An 18,705-nucleotide genomic window follows, 5' to 3' on the forward strand; every position below is an offset into this window, starting at 1 on the left:
AAGCCCAAAGGAACATTTAAAATACACTGGCATTTTGCAGCTCCTTGGAAATTCTTACATCCGTTTCACCCTGCAGAGTTCCTCTCTTGGTAACATCCAGACACCCCGATTTCTCTTTCTGAGAGAGCCTCGCCATGATTAAAGACCTGACATCTTTCAAAGGGGCCCCTGTGCTCCACGGGGGTGCCGAGGCAGTGGGCGTGATGACCCAGATCCAAGGGCAGACGGATGATCAATCCTAAGAGCAGGTTGGGCGGCGCCGGGCGCGGATCCCAGAGCCCACAGGCACCCAGCAGCTAACCCAGGATGAACAGAGCGAGTGTCAGGGCCAGTCAGAGAAAGAACCCAGCTAATGAGCTAGCTCTGGGCTGGTTGGGCAGGACAGGTTCAGAAAGCTAACAGGGCTGCAGCTCAGAGTCGCGTTACGCGAGGCAAATCCTAGTGGCATGCTCAGAATAAAGCTGGATGGAGCTTTCATGGGGGCAAGCGTGCAACATCTTTACACATCAAGAGAAAACCCGAGAAACCAACAGAAACCTGGGATGCTGAGAAACCCCGGGGTCGTGGAAACTGCGAGAACTGACCGACCTCTCACTGTTTGAGGACTGGACTGCCGCTCAGGGCAAACGCTCCACATCTGTAACTCATCGAAGATCTTCCTGCAAGCACGATTGCTCTGTTCATTTAAATTCAATAGCAGGGCAACGTTTTTATAGAATTCCACAAAATGATCAGGTCTCTGAGAATTCTACCTGAATGCCCATACGACGGTCATGAGAATCCATGATAACTTGCACCATCCTTTAAGCATCATCAGAGTGCCTTTCAGAGAAGGCAGTGGCACCCCACTCCAGCACTCTTGCCTGGAAAATCCCATGGACGGAGGAGCCTGGTGGGCTGAAGTCCATGGGGTCGCTAAGAGTCGGACACGACTGAGCGACTTCACTTTCACTTTTCACTTTCATGCATTGGAGAAGGAAATGGCAACCTACTCCAGTGTTCTTGCCTGGAGAATCCCAGGGACGGAGGAGACTGACGGGGTTACAGTCCACGCGGTCACAAAGAGTCGGACATGACTGAGCGACTAACACACTCATTCTAAAAGATAAAATATTAAAAGCAAAGGACAGCTTCTTAACTTGAGTGGCATGGCATTGAAAATTCCCCCACTTACACGGTCCAACAGAACAGAAGCGAATAACAGAATAAAGGGCTTTTGTAAACAGCAGCCTCTGGAGAAGTGTGCATTGTGACAATCTCCCATCATCGGACTTCAAATATTTGTCAGGTCCTTTGAAGACAAGGGTCGTGACGTGGGGGAGTGCCCGTGTGTTCGCAAAGGTCAGCTCTGCTCACATGCAAGCATTCTCAATGCAGACGACTCACAAAAGACAGCGTCCTTGTATGGATTTGTGTTCACAGGGGACTGTTTTCCCTCTTAAATGGGTGTTACCTCTGTTTGATCAGCTGGCTGACTTCTCTTCAACATATTGTTAAAATGCGGCAATGACCTTCAAGTCAATTAGGCTATGTCAAATTCTCCACACAGGCGGTGAAATGAACACTTCACAAATACAGAGGGAAGCTTTTCAACACAAACTGATTGGTGTGGAAAGCACAGTCAATTCTGTCTCTTTTCTCTCTTCTCTCTCCCTCCCTGCCTCTCTCCCTCAACCTGTTTGTGTGCATAAATAGATGGATGGATGGATGGATAAATAGACGATAAGCCTGATTACGGCTCACATCTTGACATGCTAAACGGATCATTATAAGAGGAGAAACATTCGAAGAACCAGAAGCATCCGTTAACAGCCATGATTAAACACAGCAGGTAAAAATCACAGCCCAGAAAAAGAAAGATAAATATCGTATTCTAACTCATATATGGAGGAGGCAATGGCACCCCACTCCAGTACTCTTGCCTGGGAAATCCCATGGACGGAGGAGCCTGGTACCCTGCAGTCCATGGGGTCGCTAAGGGCCGGACATGACTGAGCGACTTCACTTTCACTTTGCACTTTCATGCATTGGAGAAGGAAATGGCAACCCGCTCCAGTGTTCTTGCCTGGAGAATCCCAGGGACGGGGGAGCCTGGTGGGCTGCCGTCTGTGGGGTCACACAGAGTCAGACTGTAGCGACCTAGCAGCAGCAGCAGCAGCAGCAGCAACTCATATATACAGAATCTAGAAAAAATGGTACAGATGAGTTTATTTACAGGGCAGCAGTGAAGAAACAGGCATCGACTTATGGGCCTGGAGAGAGGGGAGGAGAGGGTGAGATGTATGGAGAGAGTAACGTGGAAACTTACATGACCATCTGTAAAATAGGTAGCCAATAGGAATTTGCTGTATGGCTTAGGGAACTCAAACAGAGGCTCTGTATCAACCTAGAGGGGTGGGATGGGGAGGCAGGTGGGAGGGAGTTTCAAAAGGGAGGGGTTATATGTATACCTATGGCTGATTCATGCTGAGGTTGGATAGAAAACAGCAAAATTCTGTAAAGCAATTATCCTTCAACAAAAAATTAATTACTTTTATAAAAGAATATTAAAAAAACCCACAGCCCATTGAAAAACTGCTAGGATATTTATACCTCACTTACAGTTGTGAGAGCTGGACCTTAAAGAAGGCAGAGCCCTGAAGAACTGATGCTTTTGAACTGTGGTGTTGGAGAAGACTCTTGAGAGTCCCTCAGACTGCAAGGAGATCCAACCAGTACATCCTACAGGAGATCAACCCTGAGTATTCACCGGGAGGACTGATGCTGAAGCTCCAATCCTTTGGCCACCTGATGTGAAGAGCACACTCACTGGAAAAGACCCTGATGCTGGGAAAGATTGAAGGCAGGAGGAGAAGGGGATGACAGAGGATGAGGTGGTTGGATGGCATCACTGACTCAATGGACACGAGTTTGAGCAAACTCCAGGAGTTGGTGATGGACAGGGAGGCCTGGCACGCTGCAGTCCATGGGGTTGCAAAGATTTGGACAAGACTAGGCAATTGAACAACAGCAACCACATACCTCTGAGTACAGGAGTGATCAAGGAATAGAAAGTGTCACCATTTCTGGATTGAACATAGTTGAGAAATGTCAGACTTAAGAAAAAGCAGAGATGATATCACACTGCACCTGAGCAGGGCAGGCCAGTGGACTTGACTTTGATGGAGGTCAGACCCTGAAATGGTCACAGGTTTTAATACTGGGCCCCAAGGTTATCTCCTGAACTGAACCATCTTCTACAAAGACAAGCCATCACTAGGTGGAGTTAAAGTCCCTTCGCCTGGAATACGGATGCGTGCATGGTGGCTTCCAGTAAGGGAAGGTTGTAGAGGTGGCCTTCTTCATGAGAACTGTGTCTCTCAAAAGGATATGTCCATGTCTTAACCCTCAGAACCTGCGAATGTGATATTTTGAAACAGGGTATTTGTGAATGTGATTAAACATCTAAGATGAGGTCCTCCTGGATGGGGGTGGCCCTAAACCCAAGGACAGGGTCCTTATAAGACACACAAGAGGAGAGACATGGACACAGAGGAGAAGCCACATGGAGTCAGAGGTGGAGACGGGAGGGAAGTGGCCACTGGCCCAGGGACGGACGCCTGGAGCCCCCAGAAGCTGGAAGAGGCAGGGAGGACCCTCCCCTGAAACCTCCAGACAGAATCTACCCTGGGACCCCTCGACCGTGAATGTCTGGTCTCCTTAACTAAGAGAAGATGAATCCCCGTTGTTTGAGCTAACATGACTTGTCTTCGTTCATTATTCCAACAGACGATGAACCTCTGTTGGTACCAGCCACCCGCTCTGCATTCCTTTGTTAGCACAAGCCCTGGGATATCTTCATCTGTGACCATGAGCCACCACGAAGAACGTTCCACCATCCTAAGTCCACTCCGTCATGAAGCAACCGTCCTCCCAGGAGAGTCCGTGTGGGCTTCCTCATCCGGTTTCTCTGATCCCACGGGATCATCACACAAGGGTGAGAGATGAGCAGAGATGACACTCCGCGGACCCTCACGCCCAGATGCCATCTGTGAAGTCAGCCCTGGGCCTTCAGCTGTCCCACGGGAGGACCCAGAGCGTCAGACATGCGCAGACAGAAAGTCACCATCCACCCCACCCCTGGTCAGAATATCTGCCTCGCAGAATCTCTGTCATTGTTGGCATTCACTCGCTCAGTCGTGTCCGACTCTTTGCGACCCCATGGGCTGCAGCACACCAGGCCTCCCTGTCCATCACCATCTCCAGGAGTCCACCCAAACCCACGTTCATCAAGTCAGTGATGTATTTCAACCATCTCATCCTCTGTCATCCCCTTCTCCTCCTGCCTTCCGTCTTTCCCAGCATCAGGGTCTTTTCCAATGAGTCAGCTCTTCGCATCACAGGGCCAAAGATTGGAGCTTCAGCTTTAGATCTTGGACACAACCAAATGGTTGTTTTAAACTTCTGAACTTGGGGAAAATCTCTTATGTGGCCAAACTCAGGCCAACAAGAAGACGGTGAGCAAATTTACGTGGACAGGCATGGGAACAGAGGTTACTCTGGCCGGGCTAGGAGATGCTGGTTGGCCAGGAAGGAAATTATCTCAGGTAGTTTAATTGCCCATATGTGTGTGTGTGTGTGTGTGTGTACATGTGCGCATGCATTCACACTTATGATTTGTTGTGTTCAACTCATTGCAACCCCACGGACTGTAGCCCTCCAGGGTCCTCTGTCTATGGGATTCTCCAGGCAAGAAAACTGGAGTGGGTTGCCATTTCCTCCTCCTCCAAGGAATCTCCCCAACCCAGGAATCAAACCTGCATCTCTTGAGTCTCCTGCATTGGCAGGCAAATTCTTTACTGCTGAGCCACCTGGGAAGCCCTGTAAAATGAGGGGCCTCCAGCAAAGATTCTCACTATTCCAACAATGGGCTTTCAACAGACAGCATCAACCTCCCAAAGAGCTTGTTAAAAACAAAATAAAACAGAAATGCCATCCCTAGCTCCTACACAGGTTGAATGGGACTCTGTATTTGAACAAAATTACGGTGTGATTTCCGAGCATGTGAAAGTTTAAAGCTCTCTGGACCAGATGGCGCCTAAACTAGACACCCATATGATTCTCTATAAACTCTACAAAATTAGGTGGAGATTCCCAGGTTGAAGGTGACAATGACTCCGCCATCTTGGTTTCATGTTGGTGTTTGGCGGTAAGACGATGCTGCCCAAGAGGATGGTGGCTCCCACAGCCAAGGACATTTATCAGCCCTTCTAAACGCAGCCCTCACAAAATAAAAGCTATTGTGTTTTGATCTAGCTTGATATTAGAAATCTCCCTCTGCCTAATTAATTTGCGGTTCATACACAAGAGCAGAAAGAAGGTCTTTGTTAACTAAGCCCTTTTTAATTAGTGCTTTACAGACAGAAGACAGAAAGCAAAGGACAGAGAGCTATTCTAAAGCAAGTCCTTCAGTCTGAGAGGAGAAATTGCCTATAATCTTTAAATAAAACCAACCACAAAATCGCAAGGAATTCCTCTACTCAAATGAGTTAATAATATCCTCTGTGTCTGTGTGTGTTAGTCGCTCAGTAGTGTCTGATTCTTTGTGACCCCATGGACTCTAGCCCAGCCGTCTCCTCTGCCCATGCGATTCCCCAGGCAAGAATAGTAGCTGCTGCTGCTGCTAAGTTGCTTCAGTCGTGTCTGACTCTGCACGACCCCATAGACAGCAGCCCACCAGGCTCCCCCGTCCCTGGGATTCTCCAGGCAAGAACAGTGGAGTGGGTCGCCATTTCCTTCTCCAATGCATGAAAGTGAAAAGTGAAAGGGAAGTTGCTCAGTCCTGCCGACTCTTAGTGACCACATGGACTGTAGCCCACCAGGCTCCTCTGCCCATGGGATTCTCCAGGCAAGAATACTAGTGCGGGTTGCCATTCCCTTCTCCAGGGGGACCTTCCAGACCTGGGGATCTAACTCAGGTCTCCTGCATTGCTGGTGGATTCTTTACTGTCTGAGCCCCCAGGGAAGCCCAATACCCTCTGAGCAGGTGGTGAAAATACCCGTGGTTACTGATCTCTACATTGGCATTCAATATTTTGTAAAATTTAAGTGAGTGAGTGAGTGAAGTCGCTCAGTCTTGTCCGACTCTTTGCTATCCCATGGACCGTAGTCTACCAGGCTTCTCCGTCCATGGGATTTTCCAGGCAAGAGTACTGGAGTGGGTTGCCATTTCCTTCTCCAAAATTTTAAGTAGGTCAAATAAATTTAAAATGTCTCCATTTTTTTTTTTTGGACTTATTTCCAAAACAGAAACAGACTCACAGACAGAAAGGGGAAAAAAAAAAAAAAAAAACAACTTACAGTTACCAAAGGATTATGAGGAAGAGGATAAATTTGGAGTTTGAAATGAAAATATATGCACTACTATATGTAAAATAGATAATTAACCAGGATATAGAGCTATATAGATATAACCCACAGTTTAGCACAGGCAACCATATCAATATCTTATAATAACCTATAATGGAAATAATCTGGAATATATATACATATGTATAACTGAATCACTTTGCTGTATACCTGAAAGTGAACACTGTCAATCTACTATATTTCAACAGAAATTAATTTTTAAAAACACACATAAAACCAAATCTTAGCTTTTACTAAACTCTTGAAAAGGCTAATACATTCCATCATAATTATTACATATCATTAAAGGATGGCATCTTTCTTTCAATGTAAATATTTTTATGTTCCTGTTCTGGGCCAAATCCTAAAGAAAAAAATAAACATATTTCCTTGTGGAAATCCAAAAAAAAGAAAAACAAAACTCCAGACCTGTAGGCTTTCCAGATCTGTGAGATAATGCATTTTTATTGTTGTCAGCGACCCAGCGTGTGGGTTTCCCTGGTGCCTCAGTGGTAAAGAATCCACATGTGATGGATTCACAGGAGATGCGGGTTCGATCCCTGGGTCAGGAAGATCCCCTGGAAAGGTAACTGGCAACCCACTCTGGTATTCTTGCCTGGAGAATCCCATGGACACAGGAGCCTGGCGGGCTACAGTCCAGGGGGTCACAAAGACTCAGACACGACTTCAGTTCAGTTTAGTTCAGTCGCTCAGTCGTGTCCGACTCTTGGCGACCCCATGAATCGCAGCACGCCAGAACTCCCTGTCCATCACCAACTCCCAGAGTTCACTCAGACTCACGTCCATCGAGTCAGTGATGCCATCCAGCCATCTCATCCTCGGTCGCCCCCTTCTCCTCCTGCCCCCAATCCCTTCCAGCATCAGAGTCTTTTCCAATGAGTCAACTCTTCGCATGAGGTGGCCAAAGTACTGGAGCTTCAGCTTTAGCATCATTCCTTCCAAAGAGATCCCAGGGCTGAGCTCCTTCAGAATGGACTGGTTGGATCTCCTTGCAGTCCAAGGGACTCTCAAGAGTCTTCTCCAACACCACAGTTAAAATGCATCAATTATTCGGTGCTCAGCTTTCTTCACAGTCCAACTCTCACATCCATACATGACCACAGGAAAAACCACAGCCTTGACTAGACGGACCTTAGTCGGCAAAGTAATGTCTCTGCTTTTGAATACACTATCTAGGTTGGTCATAACTTTTCTTCCAAGGAGTAAGCATCTTTTAATTTCATGGCTGCAGTCACCATCTGCAGTGATTTTGGAGCCCCAAAAAATAATGTCTGACACTGTTTCCACTGTTTACCTATCTATTGCCCATGAAGTGGTGGGACCGGATGCCATGATCTTTGTTTTCTGAATGTTGAGATTTAAGCCAACTTTTTCACTCTCCTCTTATATACAGTCACTCCCATCTGGTAAAGAATCCGCCTGCAACACGGGAGACCTGGGTTCGATCCCTGGGTTGGGAAGATCCACTGGAGAAGAGAAAGGTCACCCACTCCCGTATTCTGGCCTGGAGAATTCCATGGACTGTGTAGTCCATGGGGTCCCAAAGAGTCAGACTCGACAGAGGGAGTCCGTCACTTTCACTTTCACTCCCACCCTAAAGTCGCCTCTTATCCCCCTCCCCACCCCATCCCTCTAGGTCATCCCAGAGCACCAGCTTTGGGTGCCCTGCTTCATGCATGGAACTCGAAGTAGTTATCTATTTCACATATGCTAATAAATATGTTTCAACACTACTAAACCATCTCTTTCCCCAACAAAGTCTATCAAACGGTAGTTCGGAACAGCTTGACTGAGCGACTTCACTTTCACTTTCAGAGGGCTCACAGGTGAGTCTTGTTTCACCAGATTGGACAGAGAAGATCTCTAACAATTATTCAAGTCAGTAGCAATGTGTTCTACAAAAATGCAGTCATCTTCAGATGTGTATAAATTCAGTTCCCATTTATAAACAAAGAGAAGGGGACGGCAGAGGATGAGATGCTTAGATAGCACCACTGACTCAATGGACAAGAATCTGAGCAAACTCCAGGAGATAGCAGGGGACAGGGGAGCCTGGCGTGCTGTAGTCCATGGGGTCATAAAGAGTCGGATATGACTTAGTGTCTGAACAACAACAACGTGAAGACCTGGGAACCAAAAACACTGTCAACAAACACTTAATAAAGTCGCTTTTGGCTGCTGAAAATAAAATAACTGGTACCTACTTCAAACTTGGAAAGAAAGTTACGACCAACCTAGACAGCATATTAAGAAGCAGAGACATTACTTTGTCACCAAAGGTCTGTCTAGTCAAGGCTATGGTTCTTCCAGTGGTCATGTATGGATGTGAGAGTTGGACTATAAAGAAAGCTGATCACCGAAGAATTGATGCCTTTGAACTGCTGTGTTGGAGAGGACTCTTGAGAGTTCCTTGGGTTGCAAGGAAATCCAATCCAGTCCTAAAGGAGACCAGTCCTGGGTGTTCACTGAAAGGACGGAGGTTGAAGCTAAAACTCCAATACTTTGGCCACCTGATGGAAAGAGCTGACTCATTTGAAAAGACCCTGATGCTGGGAAAGATTGAGGGCAGGAGGAGAAGGTGACAAGAGAGGATGAGATGGTTGGATGGCATCAACAACTCGATGGACATGAGTCTGGGTAAACTCCGGGAGTTGGTGATGGACAGGGAGGCCTGGCGTGCTGGGGTTCATGGGGTCTCAAAGAGTCGGACACGACTGAGCAACTGAACTGAACTAACTGACTTCAAACTCATTGTTTCAGAGAAAAAATAAAAAATAACCACAGAAGTGTGTGTGTATGCATGTGTAAAAACATGAAATGGTCTAAATAGAAAAGATTAGATGGTGGCTTTTAGTTTTCATAGAACAGGTCTTTTGTCTCCTTGGGTGGATTTAGTCCTCGGTATTTTTTTTCTTTTTTGATGTGGCGGCAAATGGGATTGTTTCCTTAATTTCTCTCTGTGATCTTTCATTATTAGTGTATAAATGCAGCGCTCTTTACAATAACCAAGCGTGTGTTAGTTGCTCAGTCATGTCCAACTCTTTGTGACCCCATGGACTGTATAGCCCACCAAGTTCCTCTGTTCATGGAATTCTCCAGGGTAGACTACTGGAGTGGTGCCTTCTCCAGCAATAACCGTGGGGAAAATCTATGTGTCCATCGACAAATGAAAGGATAAAGAAGCTGTGGTACATACATACAATGGGAATATTACTCAGTCACAAAAAGGAATGAAGTTGGGTCATTTTTAGTGATGTGCATAGATCCAGAGGTTGTCATACAGGAGTGAAGTAAGTCAGACAGAGAAAGACAAGTATCATATGATATTGCTTATATGTGGAGTCTAAAAAGTTTGTGTATGAATTTTTTGGCCATCTCAAAAAAAAAGTGCTCTATGTATCTGACAATGGAATGTCCACTGTTTCTCCCAAATTTCACTGCTCCTAATGATAAAGAGCAAACACAAAAATCTGAATCGTCTTTTGGCATGTGCTAATGGTCATGATACATATGACCCTGGGTATGTCGTGCCCTGGGTTTGAACTGACTGATTGGAAAAGACCCTGTTGCTGGGAAAGATTGAAGGCAGGAGGAGAAGGGGCGACAGAGGATGAGACGGTTGGATGGCATCACTGACTCAATGGACGTGAACGTTAGCAAACTTCGGTGGACAGTGGAGCACAGGGAGTCTAGCGGGCTACAGTTCTCAGGGTCACAAAGAGTTGGACAGACTTATAGGTTGAACAACAGTGATAATACTTTATCTTATACCAATATTTATTCTGGGAAAGACTGAAGGCAGGAGGAGAAGGGGAACACAGAGGATGAGACGGTTGGATGGCACCACTGATTCAATGGACATGAGTCTGAGCAAGCTCTAGGAGATGGTGATGGACAGAGAGGCCTGGCGAGCTGCAGTCCCTGGGGTCACAAAGAGTCAGACACGACTGAGCAACTGAACTGACTGAATGTCCTGCCCGGAAATGACCACCCTACACTGCTCATGTTTCCACATCTTTCTGACCCAGCTTCTCCCTCAAATATCTGTGCAAGCAAAGGAGCTTGCCCACTCCTCTGGAAGTATTTCAGTGTCTTCTTTCTAGGAGCCATTTAGAAAGGACCCAGCTGTTTAAAATCACCATGAGGAAATCCATTCAAGGACTGTTCTTTGGCATAATTAACGAACTTCAAAAGGGCTTCCCCCATGTCATAATTTAAATGTTAATACAAAACGGTGTCTGGGTTTCTGCATTTGAGCATCACCAAACAAAAAAAAAGCAGAATTTACTATAAGGGAGACCTGGAAATGAACCTACACAGCGAGGCTCTGTGCAAATGACAATCTGATTGAAACAAGATAGAAAGCCCGTTTTTGGTAAGAAAAAAATTTTTTTTTTTCATTTCATTATTCCACATTTCTTGGTCTAGGGACAGACCCCCTTGGGGAGACTGTCCGTGTTGATTACTCTGTTAGCTGTGGGATCTGCAAATGGGTAATGAAATTCTCTAGGAAGTGAGGGATGCATTTCTCCAAATGGTTCAAAAAAAGTAAAGTGTCATCCATCTCTCTGACTTTCCATAACTATTGATATATACAAAGCTATTAATACCTCTATCAACCGTCTCTACCTGCCTGTCTCTCTATTCGCCTGTTTCTCAACCTACTTGTCTATCTATCTAGTTGTCGAGCGTGTGAAAGTCGCTCAGTTGTGTCCGACTGTTCGCGACCCCGTGGACTACACAGTCCCATGGAGTTCTCCAGGCCAGGATACTGGAGTGGGTCGCCTTTCCCTTCTCCAGGGGATCTTTCCAACCCAGGGGTCGAACCCAGGTCTCCCGTATTGCAGGTGGGTTCTTTACCAGCTGAGCCAGCAGGGAAGTCCTCTATCTATCTACCTACCCATCTATTTGCCTCTCTATCTCCTAACTACTTGTCTGTCTCTCTGTCTATGAAGATACCTATCTACCTTATCTACCCACCTACTTGGTTACCAGTTTACCTACCTACCTGTCTTATCTACCTAGCTGTCTATTTATCTACTTCCCTACCTACTATCTACCTACCCCTCCATCATCTATCTGTATTTCTATGGGCGTCTGTTTCTGTTTCTTTGCCTCTATGAAAGTGAAAGTGTTAGCCACTTAGCTGTGTCTGACTGTTTGTGATCCCCATAGACTGTAACCCACCAGGCTCCTCTGCCCATGGGATTCTCCAGGCAGGAATACTGCAGTGGGTTGCCATGCCCTCCTCCAGGGGATCCTTCATAGCCAGGGATGGAACTTGGGTCTCCTGCATCACAGGTTGGTTCCTTACCGTCTGAGCCACCTGGGAAGCCCTCTATAGTTGTATCTATGTCCCCTCCTTCTCCAGATGTGTCTAGATGTATGGATGTAGATAGATACATATATGAAAAGAGATATGAAATGAGATATAATCTGGGAAGGCAAAAACCACAGAGTTCCCATTGTCTTACACACAGACCTACAACTGTTGCATGTGTGAGAAATTATAGGCTTATTTCCTGTGAGAAATGCTTCCTTTCTTGACTAGAAGGAGATTTATAGTATGCTTCTAGGCGATCCCACATCGGGACTACAACACTTCACCACTCAGCCTTTATGAATGGTGCATATAGGGCTTTGTGGGGACCGTGGTGATCCATCACAATTTTCCTAACACAGCAAAACAGGAGAAAACTTCAGGAAACTCAGAATATATGATTCTATAGGCAACATCAGAGCTGCTTCAACGAAATGTCCTGCAAGAATCTTTCCCCTCTCTCTCTCTCTCTCTTTTCAGCCACTAAGTCGTATCCAACTCTTGTGACCCCATGGACTGTAGCCCTCCAGGCTCCTCTGTTCGTGGGATTCTCCAGGCAGGAATACTGGAGTGGGTTGCCATTTCCTTCTCCAGGGGACCTTCCCGACCCAGAAATCGAATCCGGGTCTCCTGCCTTGCTCTGGAGGATGAGAAAACCAGCATAGCCCACTTCCAACATTTCTGTGAATATCCAGAGAAAATCTGTATCTCCGTAAGATGGCCTGGGCTACAAAGAAAGGTAACATGCTACCAGGAGATTAGGAAATTACGCGCATACCCACACACAGATACATCATTCTGGGAGAAGAGTGATGACAAACATTCTACTCTTTTAAAGTAGAAACTCAATATGGAAACTTTTTAATTTTTTTTAACATGAACAATTTGCCAAATCGTTGTCACCAGTCACATCTTCTAAACCATTTCATCCAAAACAGATGAATTCACCTCTAACTCTGAAACTTTTATTTCCTATAAGAAACGCATACGTACACGCGCAGAGTCTCAAGTTCCAAAAAAGTTAGTTGAGCCTTTGTCCCAATGGATGTCTTCAATTTCTATTTCCACCATGCTTGAACACGCACACATCACACGCAATGTTGCTATTATCATTAGAATTATTCAAACAAGAAAATGTTGACTTTGGATAAGTGTGTATTTTAAGGAAGTCTGTATTCCAGGGAAGCCCTTCCAAAGAAGGACCATGAAATTTCCCTGGGCTTATGAAGCTCTTGTGCTTCCCTGGCGGTTCAGACAGTAAAGAACTCGCCTGCAGTGCGGGAGTCATGGGTTTGATCTGTGGGTCGGGAAGATCCCCTGGAGGAGGAAATGGCAGCCCACTCCAGTATTCCTGCTTGGAAAATCCCATGGACAGAGGAGCCTGGTGGGCTACAGAAAGAGACGGACAGGACTGAGCGACCAATACTTTCACACGTTCGTTAAGCTCTTATTTACACCTCTCAACAAAACTCAGTATTTTTTCCATGTGCATGGATGACCAGCAAAGTTGGCCAGTTCTATCTTTTGAGAATCCTCTGAGAACTTATTATCAATATAATTCTACCTAACAGACATGTACCGAAGACCCACACTTTGCATGATCTCTACGCCAGGTGCCTGAATAAATACATATTTTAATATTTATCCATTTGAATAACTGAATATTTTAATATTTATTCATTTGAATAACTGAATATTTTAATATTTATTCATGCAAATAAATATTTCTAATTTAAAAACCATGATCTTGAAACAAACTTAGCAGCCATTGATCAATGCATGGGTAAATATGTTCTGATTTATACATGTGAGAGTTGGACTATAAAGAAAGATGAGTGCTGAACAATTGATGCTTTTGAACTGTGGTGTTGGAGAAGACTCTTGAGGGTCCCTTGGACTGCAAGGAGATCCAACCTGTCCATCCTCAAGTAGATCAGTCCTGAAGATTCATCAGAAGGGCTGATGCTGAAGCTGAAACTCCAATACTTTGGCCACCTGATGTGAAGAACGGACTCATTGGAAAAGACCCTGATGCTGGGAAACATTGAAGGCAGGAGGAGAAGGGGGTGACAGAGGATGAGTTGGTTGGATGGCACCACTGACTCAATGGACATGAGTTTGAGTAAACTCCAGGAGTTGGTGATGGACAGGGAGGCCTGGCGTGCTGCAGTCCATGTGGTCTCAAAGAGTCAGACACAATTGAGTGACTGAACTGAACTGATATTATGTCAGGGCTGTATATTGTCACCCTGCTTATGTAATTTATATGCAGAGTGCATCATGCAAAATACCAGGCTGGATGAAGCACAAGCTGGAGTCAAGATTGCCGGGAGAAATATCAATAAGCTCAGATGTGCAGATGACACCACCCTTGTGACATAAAGTGAAGAGAACTAAAGAGCCTCGTGATGAAGGTGAAAGAGGAGAGTGTGTTACCATCTTCTACAAAACCTAACTCTTCCCTCCCAGAGCAGTTTTTTCATGATCACTTAAGATGCTGCCTCCTGGGTTTCAAGTCCTGAAAATTCCCACCAAATATAAACAATAACTCTCAACTGTAAACGTGTGTGTGTTTTGCAATGACAGATAATGGTAATCCCTGTTTTACTCACACTCCTTTGTATTATACTAGACAATTCTGAAATTCCTTTTATGTGCTGTACCTCTAATTCGTAAAACAAGGGATGTCAGGAAAAAAAAAAAAAAAAAACCTCATTCAGATCATAAATATTGGGTGTTGGAGGGGGAACTCAAGCTGAATTCTCTACCTCTCATGATTTCACAGTCCCAGAGGGTTGGGCACAAAATCGTGACATGCTTGCAAAGACAGAACGGATGGTCATCTTCTGATATACCAGACCCTGAAAACATCTATTTAGAAACATGTTGTGAAGCTTACTTATAGACACTTACTTACAGATGATTAACATTGCTGTGAGTTTCAGATGGACATAAGTTGTGCTTATTTTTAATTGCTAGATTCATTTTGGGGGATCCCTATACCAAAGAGCTACTGGGCTTCCCAGGTGAGTCAGTTGGTAAAGAATCCACCTGCAATGCAGGAGACCTGGGTTCGATCCCTTGGTTGGGAAGATCCCCTGTAGTAGAGAACTGGCTACGCACTCCAGTATTCTGACCTGGAGAATTCCATGGGCTGTACAGTCCGTGGGGTTGCAAAGAGCTGGACACGACTGAGAGACTTTCACATACCAAAGTCAGAGGTATGAGCCTTGCATCAAGGTCATAGGACAAAAATCTCTGAAACTGACCTATAGCAATCGCTGCCAAGAGCCTCTGGATATAAACCAGTCAGCTCCCTGAGCCCATATTAGGTGAAATATCCACCCTACTATTCACCCCTATAGCATCCTAACCAATCACCTAGAGCCACCCTTCCAGCAGGAATTTTCTCTGTCTTGAAGCTGTAAAAATTGGCTGGTAGCCTTTGAAACGGTTTGCTTCTCCCTTGAGCCGGCCCCCTGTTCCACCAGCGTCTCCCACTCTTCATAAACTCTATTCTTCTCTCACTCTGCCTCATGTCTGAAGATTATTTTCCAACGTGTGCACGTGGATCATAAAAGGTATTTGCAGCTGGTCTGGTTTCATCTGCCCAGTGTCCTAGGGTCCAAGGAGCTGTCATCAGAGGCTTTTCCAGTTTCTAGGTCTCTGCTGCACCCCTAGCAGCCTTCCGCATTCTGGAAACCTGCCTTTCTGGGCATCTTGTTACTAGGACAGATTTGTTTTTTTCTGGGAAATTCCTCCCCTCCTTTGACACCCGGAGCAACGGTGGCGACTATGGGGCAGGGGTCTCTCTGTCCAGTCATAGGAAAGGATGGGGGAGAGATGAGACCCTTCACTCGAGAAGGTAGCACAGTGAGCCGTCTTTCAAACTGGGCAGGAGACTTTGCAAGAAAAGTCAAAGGAGCAGTATGGGAATAAAACCGGCATGGCTTACTGTACCTCGTGCTACGTTTTGGTTAAATCAAGTGGGAGGCAAAGAGCTCAGCATCTTTAGTGATTAAGGGGGCGGGGCAGGGGGGCCCTCTGGGAGCTTAGCAGGCGACTCAGTGGTAAAGAATCCACCTGCCAGTGCAAGAGATGTCAGACATGCAGGTTCGATCCCTGGATCGGGATGATCTCCTCGGGGAGGGCATGGCAAACCCACTCCAGTGTTCTTGCCTGGAGAATCCCATGGACAGAGGAGCCTGCTGGGCCACAGTCCTTGGGGTTGCAAAGAATCAGATATGACTGAGTGTGCACACAGGGACCCCTGGAACAGGAGAAAGGTTTTTCTTTTTTTTTTTTTTTTGCTGTTTCCTTCACGCTCAAGTGATTTAAGCCCTGTTTCTCTTTCTCTCACTGAAATATCCTTAGAGAGAAATAATCCCTCCAAGAATTATTGATCGCCTGCCTTTGGCCAGTGATTTGAAACAAAATTGGATTTAGGTGTTAATTATGTAGCACAGTGATATAAAAAATAAGAATAATTATAAATCAATGCATAGAAACAGCCGTAAATTGTTTCCATAAACTCTAACCCACTATAAATACGGGGAAAGCTGAGTAGATGTTGACCAAACATTTGGAAGGGCAAGCATTCGAAACATCTCACTTCTAGGACCTGGAACACAGAAAGCAAGCTGTGACACTGTGGATTTTAAAATGTTTAAAGCCTCTTGATGAAAGTGAAAGAGGAGAGCGAAAAAGTTGGCTTAAAGCTCAACATTCAGAAAACAAAGATCATGGCATCCGGTCCCATCACTCCATGGGAAACAGATGAAGAAACAGTGGAAACAGTGTCAGGCTTTATTTTGGGGGGCTCCAAAATCACTGCAGATGGTGACTGCAGCCATGAAATTAAAAGACGCTTACTCCTTGGAAGAAAAGTTATGACCAACATAGATAGCATATTCAAAAGCAGGGACATTACTTTGCTGACTAAGGTCCGTCTAGTCAAGGCTATGGTTTTTCCTGTGATCATGTATGGATGTGAGAGTTGGACTGTGAAGAAGGCTGAGCACCGAAGAATTGATGCTTTTGAACTGTGGTGTTGGAGAAGACTCTTGAGAGTCCCTTGGACTGCAAGGAGATCCAACCAGTCCACACTGAAGGGGATCAGTCCTGGGTGTTCATTGGAAGTACTGATGTTGAAGCTGAAACCCCAATCCTTTGGCCATCTGATGCAAAGAACTGACTCACTGGAAAAGACCGTGATGCTGGGAAAGATTGAGGGCAGGAGGAGAAGGGGACGACCGAGGATGAGATGGCTGGATGGCATCACGGACTCGATGGACGTGAGTCTGAGTGAACTCCGAGAGCTGGTGATGGACAGGGAGTTCTGGCGTGCTGCGATTCATGGGGTTGCAGAGTCGGACATGACTGAGCGACTGAACTGAACTGAACTGTAACGGTTCTGTAAACTGATCCATTTCTGTAAATATATAAAGAGACACCAAACCGCTGTATGTGACAGCCCACGGAGTCGTTTTCCCACACCACAGTTCGTTTTGGGGCTGTGCTTAGTCGCTCAGTCGTGTCCAGCTCTTTGCAACCCCATGGACTGTAGCCAGCCAGACTCCCCTTATTGCATGCTTTATACATCTACCTTGGGATAGGAAGAAACAGGATTTTCTGGACATTTTTAAAAAAACAACACGTTTGCACAGCTAGAGTGTTTGTGTAAATAAATGCATTTGTGTGATATAGGCATGGAACATACAGAACTGTAAGCAGAGACTTTGCAAACCTAAACAAAGGGCTGCATGCCTATTTTTTTAAAAAAAGCAAGCAAAATTTTTTTAAAAATGAAAATAAACAAGGAAATACCAGGCTCAAGAGGGAGGGGATATGTGTACACACGTGGCTGACTCACATTTTTGTACAGCAGAAGCTAACACAACCCTGTAAAACAGTTCTACTCCAATTTAAAAAAATAATAATAAGAGAAAATCACAACACTGTAAATGTATACTCCACTATAAAAGCTAAATTGAAAAAAAAAATTTTTAAGAAAGCACCAAACATCAATAAACATTATAAAGCCAATGTTTACAATCAGATGCAAACATTTGTGTATTAAACTGACAATCATTAAAAATGATGAGCTTCCCCAGGGGCTCAGAGGGTAAAGAATCTGCCTGCAAGGCAGGAGACCCATGTCCAATCCCCAGGTTGGGAAGATGCCCTGGTGAAGGGAAGGATAGAAATTGGATGAAGATAATTGAAAGTAGGCAGTGACATACGTGGATATAAGGATCGTCTGTGAATTCTACTTTCCTGGATGAGAATTCATACCTATGCAAGTAAAGCACTTATATTTAGATATGCCTTTAATCTTTAATCCAAATATTTGACGGCATAAACATTGTTCTCCACATACTGCTAGACATTAAAATAGATATTCAAATTGCTTATTACATTTTTTAGTGGGGGGAAAACCCTGAAATCTAGAACACTTAAATACTGGCTGAATTAACATACAACCATTGACTAGGATACTGTTGTTCTTCAGTTGCTCCATCGTGTCCAATTCTGTGTGACCCTTTGGACTGCAGCCTGCCAGGCTCCTCTGTCCATGGGAATCTCGTGAGGATACTGGAACGAGTTGCCATTTCCTTCTCCAGGGGATCTTCCGAGACCAGGGACTGAACTCAACGTCCCCTGCAATGGCAGGCAGATTCTTTACCACTGAGCCACCAGGGAGACTCCTTGTAGAAATCCTGCCGATTTATAAGCTCAGACATGTGGATAATTACACCAACCCTTGTTTTAAACTCAACCAGCAGGCTGATGGGAAAAGAAATGTAGCAAGTGATTCCAAAAATGACAGACATCATTGTAGAGAAGCTCATTTACAAAGCTGCAGGCATGTTAGGTTTTTGTCAGGTGACAAAAAAGGGCCGACTGCTCTGTGGAGGGTCTGTTGCTCAAAAGATGTTTGAGCCTGAAGCTTGGCCAGAGGCAAGAGTCTAGTTTAT

This window comes from Capricornis sumatraensis, chromosome X, assembly GCF_032405125.1.
Source record: "Capricornis sumatraensis isolate serow.1 chromosome X, serow.2, whole genome shotgun sequence".
Classification (NCBI taxonomy): domain Eukaryota; kingdom Metazoa; phylum Chordata; class Mammalia; order Artiodactyla; family Bovidae; genus Capricornis; species Capricornis sumatraensis.